Source organism: Tachypleus tridentatus, chromosome 10, assembly GCF_004210375.1.
Source record: "Tachypleus tridentatus isolate NWPU-2018 chromosome 10, ASM421037v1, whole genome shotgun sequence".
NCBI lineage: Eukaryota > Metazoa > Arthropoda > Merostomata > Xiphosura > Limulidae > Tachypleus > Tachypleus tridentatus.
In genome coordinates, this window is record NC_134834.1 from 60826255 (window position 1) to 60837432 (window position 11178).

General features: G+C 31.1%; 1 long non-coding RNA gene across 1 annotated transcript; it reads left to right on the forward strand.

The window, feature by feature from the left end:
* Window positions 1-98: 98 nt before the first annotated feature.
* Window positions 99-3247, forward strand: LOC143228083 (uncharacterized). The gene is made up of 2 exons (XR_013015179.1): window positions 99-228; window positions 1316-3247. It is a non-coding gene; the product is annotated as an uncharacterized LOC143228083 (long non-coding RNA).
* Window positions 3248-11178: the final 7931 nt, after the last annotated feature.

Consider the following 11178-nt stretch of genomic DNA (forward strand, 5'->3'; position numbering starts at 1 on the left):
TCTTATAATCAAGTTTAAACGTATGTTAAGCATGTTATGAAAGAGGCGAGGCACCTGTATGTTCTTAAAAATTAACGCATTTCCAACTATATAGACTTCGTACACAAGGTTTGTTTGTTTGTATTTACACGTAAGCAGAAAAACGATTAAGTTATCTGCACTGCGTCTACCATGAGTATCGAACCTTCATTTATAGCGTTATACTCAGTCACTGACCTGAAAAAGAATGTAAGTTTCGCAAAGTATTCTTTAAAAGCATTGTTTTAAAAATTAAGTTTGAGTCCACTACTTTTATGAGATAAACAGTTAGTCAAAAAATCTATTTTGAACTGGTTTTCCCTCGTATTTGTTAAGTAGCGGGGGTTGTGTATACAGTTTATACTTAAGTCATAGAAGTGGTACAGATAAAACTTGATAAATAGTATGTTAGGCGTGAAAATTAGAATTAACATGTTTTCTTTTTTAAGATGCTTTAAAATAATACTTTAAACTGTTGTACACGATTTACGTATTAGAAAGGATTTCATTAGCCCGCGTATTTTTATTACACAGCGAAATAGAGCAACTCTGTTTTGCGAAACACTTTAGATTTCTGCATTGTTTGACTATTGTTACTATCTATTAGGTAATTTTACTAAAATATAAGCCTTTTTCTATAGTCAAATATCAAACCTAACGATAATAAATATGTTGTTATTAAGTATACCATACTCTGACGAAACATAGTATACTTAGTTTATTATCTGATCAAGGACTTATGATTAACACTTCCGAATAGATTATCTAGAACAAAAATTAGTATTTTGATATTTAACTGTGGACATCCTGTGTTTTATACTGGCTTATAATGATTCCATTCTACAGTTTATCAAACTTTATTTGTAGTTAAGCACAAAATGTGCTCACCAAGAGTATCCAAACCCGGTTTCTAGAAGTATAAATCCGAGACGTAATCGAACTTAAATAAGTCCTAAAAGCTTTTATTCTGTTAACATTTAAAATATATAATGAATTATTTTTCAAGTATATTTTCAATGAAAGTTAAATATTTTGTGAAACAGATACCATAGCTGTAAATGATTTAGAATTGAAGCGATGTGTATATAATATGTTTTAAGAAAAATGCATGTATAACACAGTCTGTATATTTGTTATGCCCGTTTTAAATGTGAGCTTTTCAATACGCGTAACATCTGTAATGTCATTCGTTCAACGACTAGAGTTCAAATGAGATCATTCTTGTGAATTATTTTATTTGACTATTTATTCCTAATTTATAAGAAAATCATTTAATACCTTTTTATTCTATTTTCAGCCTGGATCACGTTGTTATGAAATGTCTCGGAGGGTCCAGTCTCGATTTGAAGAACTGTTGACTAAAGTCTTTCCACAATATAACATTCGAAATATAACTGGGGCCCCGACAAGAAGAAAAAACATTCAACAAGGGGATAATTATGTTGACGATGTGTTTCCCATACGAGGTCCACTGAAGAAACTGCTAGGATAACATGGACTTTGATAATAACACAATACAATCTTAAAGGTGATAACAAATCTTACTATTTCATTATTTCTTCATCAAACTTTAGTTGGTCTATGTTTCAGGTCTTACTAGGATCAATATTCAAAAGCCTTTGGTAGCTGATGTATCAAAAAATTATGAATTTAGTGCATGAGATAAAAAAGCAGATTTGTGTATTATTCAAGTTTCAAACTTTTATAAAAAGTTTCATAAAATGACCAAGTACTGACCAGAGCTTTTTAAACAATAAGCAGTTATGTTTGTTATCTGTCGAAAATTATTTTATGTAGAATATTGGAGATAAAAAAATCGTTAAAACAGATATTCAAGTAAAATTATAGTTAATTGAATATTAAGATACTTTGTTGAAGTGTATTGTCAACAGATATACTGCAATCCTAAGATTGTTTTTTTTTATTTTAACCCATCTAAATGCTATTTGCATACTGAAAAACCGTGATATGTTAAAATAACTTTATTTTTTATGTAAATATAAGTTTAAAAAGACATAATAGCTTTTTATTTTCTCAAAAATTTATATAATCTCAATATAAAGCCAGTGTGGTGTTTTTATTTCAATATCGTAAGTCAGTGATAAGTTTCAAATCAACTTGGTAGTAAAATACAACTTGTAATTGATTAATTGTATGGTATTTGTATGGGTCCTAAGATTGAAAAAAAACTTTGTTACACACCGTGTGAGACAAGATCATTACAACTATTGTTTGTAAAGGCATCCTTTGACATTTGAAGAAACAAACATTTTTAGTATGAGATTTTGACTTACGGAGAGTACAGACATTCAGTAAGTTTAGTTTGAAGAATTATTGATAAGAGTCGTCCAAACATTATTACCAGAAAATAAAAGCGGCAAACAACACATACACAACCAATAAACAGAACAATTCGGAGGTAAATTTCAAAGCTAAAAGTCACGATACAAGATAAAAGTACGTGTGCTTGAAATCATATTGAATTTGATTGGATATCAAGTTGGTGTGAGAACATTTTTATTGTGATCGTTGTTACCAAAAGAATATATATTGGTAATAGAATATAAAAGTAGGTGAAGTACTACCAGGAAAATCACTTGAACCTGTTACAGATAAAAAACTTTATAAAAGTAAATATCGAACAACCAATAACTTGAGAATAGCTTTATGCGTTACCATTGTTTTTCCGCGTTAGCTTTACAGCAAACATCAAGTCAACTTGACATAAATTGACAGTACAAAAACTCGTTTGACCACAACTGTCGAATCAATATATTTCCTTTGATCTCCATGTGAACATCTATTAGATTATGATGTTTTTATCATTCGTTGCTCCAGAAGGAAAATTATTTGAATGTATTTTATTACCATTTTGTTTCTTATAATTTTGATTGTATTTTAAAACGTTTGAAAGTAATACTAGCGCATAATTAACCTGATGGTTACGATTATAATCTTATATAGTTTTCTTATTCTTACTTTTATGAGTTTCTATAGTTTAACTGTTCGTATGTAATGTATATAACAATTTGAAATATATTATCCACGGGATTATACAAATTTAAGATCAAAGACAAGACCGTAAAAAAAAAAGAGTTGATAAATTTAATTCTTTTGTTTTTCTTGAAAATCAAGAAATAGTTAAATACAGAGATGGTAAATTCTATGTTTTGGGTGTTTGGCAAATATATTTATGGAAGAACACTGAAATTGGATGTCATTTTATCGTATACATTTTAGCTGATGTAATGTATTATCAAAATAAAAAAATGAGAAAAAATTCAAGTTGCACCTGAATTATTTTTTATACCAACTTAGAAGTTCTCCATGTTCCAGCGCTAAGTTTAATGGTTTGTAACGCTAAAATTGAGTTTCAATACCCGCGGTGGGTATGACACTTATTGCTTGTTATGTAAACAAAAATAATAAGACTATTTTACAGTAAATGTGTTTTCACTGTGTATATCACAATGTATTATTTATTAGAAATTAAAAACAAATAACTCCTAATCCATTATTAACAGCAAAGAAGTTAATTATTCTATTTCAAGCTACTCCAAACAATAAGTTTCTGTGTTTTTGGCACACCTATATTCTGCCGACCTTGAGGAATCGAACCCCGGATTTTAACCTTATAAGTTCGTAAATATAACGCTGATCTACCAGGGAACGACAGTTAAACGCTAGAGCGGTTAAAGTAAATTAATTAAGAACTGAAATTAAACGAACCACAATTTATTGACTGAAAACAGCTGCTAAGTCGATTTCATTAGTAATATATTGCTAGTTATAACATTGGAAACTTGAGTGCTTTCAAAGTCTAAGGTGTCACGAGTAAAAACTGACTGAATAAACTTTTTGAAAATTACTTGACGGGAAAACAAATTCTTTATACGTGAGCTACAATTGACATAGTTCGTTCTCCTGTAGGACATGCTTCTCTTCAATCGAGAAATATGAGGAGATTCTTGTTCTACTCCTCTGTGTGACATAAAATTCACTGACGTTGCATGGTAAAAAGATCCCAGAGCATAAGAGTTAGTATCCATCGCCTTAAAATTTGGGCATTATTTTATGTATATCTGAAACTGGGTTTATTAATACCATCATCCAAAAAACAGTCACGCTTCTACACACATATACTTCTTTCTTCTTACCCTTTTGTTACAGGGTGTCTTATAGAATGTAGATTACAACTATTTGTTAGCCAATCCATAATGCCTACAATTTTTTGCTAAAGGTAGTCCATCATTACCATTAACCATAATCTTCTATCAAGTGATTGCTAGTTTGTTTTCCAATATTTATGTCTATCTAGTCAAGTGCTATTTCCGTTAACTGCTCTTAATTTTGAGTTGATAGGCCAAACTGAAGGTAACTAATGAACAACAACCACCACCAACTTTTTGGCTATTATTGTCTGACTTAGTAGTGGGGCTTCATCGTCACCTTTTTAAAACACCTACGACCAAAAATGAAAAACATGATTTTTTTTCTCTCTACAGAATGGGACACGAATTATAAATTCGAAGTTCGACACGCTAATCTCTGGGCAACGCTTGACAATACCAAAAGAAAGATTATTTTCATTTCATCTGCAAATAGCCATATACTCAGGTATAGAACCTTGCTTAAAAATATACTATTCATAATACAGGGTACATTGGTACATTATACTAGAATTATTTTGGATATGCAAATCACCAATTTACATCACAAATATAGCCTATAAAAAGTTACTGTGCAACGGAATATATCACTACAGAATTTTGCCATTATTTGTCATTTCTGATGTAGCATACTGCCACTAAAAATTTACCACATTTGAGAACTGTATGTAACAGTTCTTTCTGACCCAAAATATTCATAGTTAGATTATAAAGGTGTTTTCATGACAGGGATTTAGGATTTCCTAGACATGAATAGTAGTTGTAGATAATTGACTTAGAAAATAGAAAAATATGGATAAAGTTGGGAGCAGCAGGGATATCTGTAGAGAGAGCTGTAACAAGTTGTACCCCAACTGTGGTGAGCAAAATGCGATGTTTTGTAACAGTTGAGAATCCACGAACACAAAGGTTAGAGAAGCAGCCGCTCACCTATCACCAGGCAAAATAATAACATAACTGATAAACATATTAAGCTTTGTCTTAAACTCATTTAAATGTACTGCCTTCACAACATTCGAAGGTAACCAATACCTAAATCCAACCACCATGTTTTATATTTGTGTCCCACACTCCTACTATTCTCACTGTTAAATATGAAAAACAGATAAAGCATCAACACTATCAATTCCCTTTACAATCTTAAACATCTAAATCAGATCTCTACTATTTCTTCATTTTTCAAGAGAAAACAAATTGAGAGACATTAACCTCATCTGCAAATTTAAGTAATTGGTTGACCAATCTTTCATCTATGTTATTGATGCAAATCAAAAAAGAGCAAAGGTCCTAAGACTGAGCCTGGAGGTATCTTATTTGTGACATTAATCCACTTTGACTGAACTTCATTTGTAAAAACCCTGTGCTTTCTTCCATCTGGCTACTTTTCTATCCAATTTTTTAACTTACACCCCACACCTACAGAAATAATTTTTTCAAGCTTTTTACATATCACCTAGTTAAATGCTTTATTAAAATCCAGATACACTAAATGTACTCTAACTTTCATAAATTTCGTGAGAAGGAATGGCTTTATATGTAAAATATAAGTTACATCCTGTTGAAGTTGAGGATCACAAAGATAATAACATGGAGATAGAATTTGTTTGTGGAAATATGTTGCAAACTATCAAAGGATACTAATGAAATTAGTGAGAAAGTACAATTAGATTAAAATTTCAGCTGTTAATAATTAAGCCATCATTATGATTGACTTTAATATCAGGCATATTGATTGGAAGTCAAAGAGAAAGGTAGAAAGCTTCTTAGAAATTATTCAGGATAGCTTTCTTCAGCAATTAGTAAAGAAACCCACTAGGAACAACACTATTTTAGATTTATTATTATTAATTTCAAACTTAGAGTGGAAATTAAAGAACATCTTAGAGCAAGTGATCATTGCTTGAATATATTCGATTTTTTTCTGCCTATGGAGATAAGGAATAATAATATTTTTATTGCAAATTTAAAAAAGTAAATATTGAAGAAATGCAAGAAGAATTATTTGTTTTGAAATGAACATCCGAGTTATTTTGTGACACTAATCAAACTTAGAAAACATTTAAAGATAATTTTTTTAAACATTTAAGGTAAACATATTCCATATAGAAATAAAAGTGTAGCTGCAAGTAAACAACCAGACTGGCTCACAAAGAGTTTAAGAGATAAAATTAAGGAAAGTATAATAAATTTATGAAAATTAAATTGATTGATATGACAGACGATTTAAAATATTATAGAAGATAAGTAGGTTGATAAAACAGAAAAATAGGACATCAAAAAGAATGTGTGAGAAGAGGTAGGCTGAAAATGTACAAATTAACAGTAAGGATTTCTTTAAATACATTAAGGATAAACAAAACGACGTTAAAATGGGGGTAGAACCTTTGAGGTGTGATAAAGGAAGGCTTGTATCTGATGGTTATGAAATGGCTAAGTTATTAAATTCCGCCTTTTCTCTGGGTTTTTACTAACAAAGATTTAAGCAGTATTCCACATCCTGAACAGTTGAAAAATGGAAACAAGATGACTGCATTAATTCTGAACTGGTTAATAAAAAATGGTAAGTTAGGTTAAAGAATGATAAGGGTCCTTGAGTAGATAATATTTCCCCAGGAGTTCTGAAGGATGTTAAAGATTGGATATATGAGCCACTTGATAATATTTTGTGTCATTTGTTAAATAGTGGGCAGGTACCAGAGGCTTAAAAGTTAACTAATGTAGCTCTTCTTTTGAAGGGAGGTGACAAAATTTGTGCCAGTAATTATATATCCATTATCCTTATATCAGTTATGGAGAAAGTTTTGGAAAGTTTAATAAAGGATGCTTTGCAAAGTCATTTAACAAAGCTTAAAATGTCATTTATCAACACATTGTACTCATTTATTAGCTCCTCTGAAGTATCTTTCCCCACATCATTATACCTTACATGCAAACACAAAAACTGTATCACTGCTAGTCCCTTTATTATATTTCTTGCTCTGTCAGTTATATCTTCCACCTGTGCTTATGGATAGCATAATATGATTTTTTCTCCCTATTTCCCTACTCTTTATTCCTATTAAATATTCTGTAACCATATGTTTCAAAGAAATTTTGTTATCAAAATTATTTACTTTTAATCTTGTTTCATTTGATCCCATTATATCAAATCCTACCAGTACTCTTAAGCCATCAATTTTATTTCTAATGCTTCTAGCATTACAAGAATACAATTACGTCTTCTCTTTTAAGTACTTTCGTACTCATATCTTATGCTAAACCCTTCTCTGCTTCTTATTCTCTTTACCATTAGTTTATCCTGACCCTCACCACTGTCTAGTCATAGTTTTAAACTTCCCTTACAACTGAGTTAATAGCCGTAATAAACAAGCCAATCCCTATTCAATATAAACCATCCATTCCATAAAACTTTCTTTTTCACTGAACTGATTCCACAAGTCCAAACATCTAAAGTACTCGTCCTTACATATTACCTTAAACCTAGCATTTAGCTCTATTGACCTACTTATAACTCCATCCCCACAGATAATTCTGGGTAATCTCCCTCACAAAATAAACTTATTGCCTTTTTCTTTAAATGGTTTATCAGCTCTTGTGCGTATTAATTAGCTCCTCTGACCTACCTTTCCCTACATTATTATCCCATGCATGCACCACAAAAAAATGTATCACTGCTAGCACCCTTCCTGCTCTGTCAGTTATATCCTTCACCTGTGCCCCCAGGATAGCATAATCTTATTCTTTTCTCGATGTTTACCTCACAGATTATCCTATCTATGTGCCTTGTTAAGTAATCATCTATAATTACATCTCTCTTATTACCCACTTCTTTCTTCTACCCTTTTGTCTTCATCTGGGATAATAGTATAAGTCATATATGCACAATCTGCTTCCATTACGTATCAATTTGACCATGATATACCTCAAACAGATAGAAAATAACACTGGTATTCCATAGGAAGACATAGTACTTGTAGCTTTTCTTTTAGTGCAGTCGTAAACTGTACATATTTATGTTTTCTGGAAAATATCTAGGGAAGAGAGGTGTAATTTGAAAAGAACAGCCTCATGATGGATTATTTTTCAATACAAAAAACAGCGCATAGCTAATGTAAAGATGCAATTTAATCAGATATAGCAATACTGAAATAGCGATATGGAACGAAACGGCATGGTGAGGTCCAAATCGTTTTAATATAATAGACATTTCCTCTGTAGCACAAGGTTTATTCGTACACTGATACTCTTTAAACAAATCTAAGCTGCTACAGAAATAATCATACTCAATGATGGTGTATATTGTTCATCTCTAGCTTTTCAGACTCTAAACTGTCCATCATTGATTTGTAAAGACATAAAGCTTTGACTCACTTGTGAAATGGATAAAAGCTCATTGGCGTTGCTTCTAAATCTGAATTTCTGATGAACGTGACAGAACTTATATATAAACTTTGTGATCACCTGCTTGGCTCTGCCACGAATATCAACACAAACACTAAGATACACAGCAGCTCAATATTAACACTGTGATACCTTGAACAACTAAAGTAACAAAAATTGAATAAGGAATGAAAAATTTGAAAACGTAAAATGATGTAGGGGTGACTGTGCCAAAAATAATGCAAACACGAATATAGGGATAATACAGCTGTACATAGTTTACTTCTACATAGCTTTTAATATTAAAATTTAATGTTACACTGTAAAATGCACGAGTATAATATAGTTACGATATTGGTCAATTCGACCGATCTCGTAACGAGAGTCTGTACTAATCAAAATATGTTTTGAATACTACTATTTATTTTAAAGAAGCTTGTTGGTTCAGTAAAGTAAAGATCTGTTCCGAATAATAGTGTTGCATTTCTAAAGCTAATTTAGATTACTATCGAGTGTCACTTTCTTACTTGCTGTGGTTTATTAGTTTGTAGTAACAGAAAGTCATGATATCAAAAACACCTTAGGTGTGAGAAATAGTGTGGCGAAAAAAGGATTGAATATACAACTTGAAAGAATGAAATCAAAATTAGCAACCAAACAGGCAGCTATACTTGCAGCGTTTATAAGAATTTTACAACAAATCCTCATTCATTAGTTAGCTAGGCTGCATACTTTTGTCTCTTCCACCATTACGCCTCAATTTGAACAAAAGAAACGCGACTTAACTAACTAATAAATAAATACTTCTTATAAATTCTGACAAATGCTATAAGTGTAGCTACTAGTTTGGACCCCAGTTTTGATTTCATTCCTTAAAGACGCAAACTCTATCTTTTTTTGGCTACACCTTTTTTCACACCTACGTTGTTTTGAATTAGGTATTTATTTCCAGCTTTTTGACTTCTTACTTTCTTTTGTGACTTAAGTTGCTGTTAGAGCTGTAGAAGGATTTCCCACAGTCCTGTACAACACTGTTAAATCAGATATAATATCCTAAAGTGGTATCTTATAATCCATAGATAATTACGTCAACAGCTGTTACAACTTGTACAAGCTACTGTGTCATATTTTCAAATTATCATATTCTTCACCTCTCTAAGTGGACAAAGACAACAAACTGATTACACAACTCCATTTACTAGTAGGAAAACTAAAGTAAATGGTAACAAAATAAATTTAGAGAAACGAAAATTTGAGTAAAATTTAACCAAAACTTGAAGTAAACAAAGAATAATGACACCTGTATCTAGATAATGTACAGTGATAAATAAATGTCAAGCAAAAACTATGAAATCAAATTAAAGATGAAAACAAAATTACGTACATCAGAAAATCAAACTACTGCCCAGTTATATGTTACAAATAAAAGTATATCACCTATATTGAAACAAAATTATACACAGAGGAATCATAATTTACACAATTTACACATCTGAACTAAAGTTGAATGAAACAATATTTTAAATACATTGCAAATACAAAAATAATCACAATAAAGTTTTTTGTAAACATACATTTGAAGACATACAGTATTTACAAACACTTATCACATAGTAGGTGTAATTTTTTTATCTAAATGCTCCCTTAGATATGGTGGTAATTTTTTCAGATGAATCAACTCTTGTTTGTCATCAGTATTGTTGCTGGGGCATAAGTTCATAGCACTTGATAAGACAGATATCTGAAGGCTGCATTTCTAGTAATCTTTTATCTATTGAAGGCACGTTCAAGATTAAAAAAGCTGAATATTCAGTCTATTGGTCATTTCTCAGTAACTTAGTTTTAAGTGTAATAGAGTTTTAGGCAAAGTTCGGGTTCATGGCTCCATTAACAAATGAAGATTAAGGTTTACATACCTAGGTAAACGTGAACGAAATAAACTATACAGTAAAGTTATAGTGAAGGTAGTGAAAGATTTGTATCACTATATGAACATGAGAAGGCATGCAGTAAAATCATAGTGCAACTAGTAAAATATTACGTCTTACGTTGTTACCTAAACATGGACATAAGAAATTTCACAGTAAAGTTGCAGTGAATCAGGAGGGAAAGTTTACATAGTTTTGTAAACATGAACATAAGAAGGCATACAATGAACTTACAGTGGATAAAATGAAATGATAAGATTTACACAACTATGTAAACATGCACATAATAAATATAGTAAAATCATAGTGAAAAGATAGTAAAAAAATGAGGTATATATTGCCACATAAACACAGAAATAAAGAGTACAATCTTCTTAAAGTTCTTGAGACATTAAAAGTAGCATACATCCACGATTGAAATTCCTAAAGCTAGATGAGGATAACTGATGAGGAAGATTTAGAAGAGATGCAAGAAAAGAAAAGGAGAATGACTTGGAAAGACACAGAAGGTCATGGATAAATACATAGAAAGAGACAGACTAATAAAATCTCAGAGCAGAGATAACCAGAACAGCAGATTCTTGTAATGATGATCAAAAAGTGGTAGTCACAGGAATTATAAAGCTGATTCTAAGTTTCAAGTACTTGGGGAATGACTGGTTGACATCCAAATGGGAGGGGTG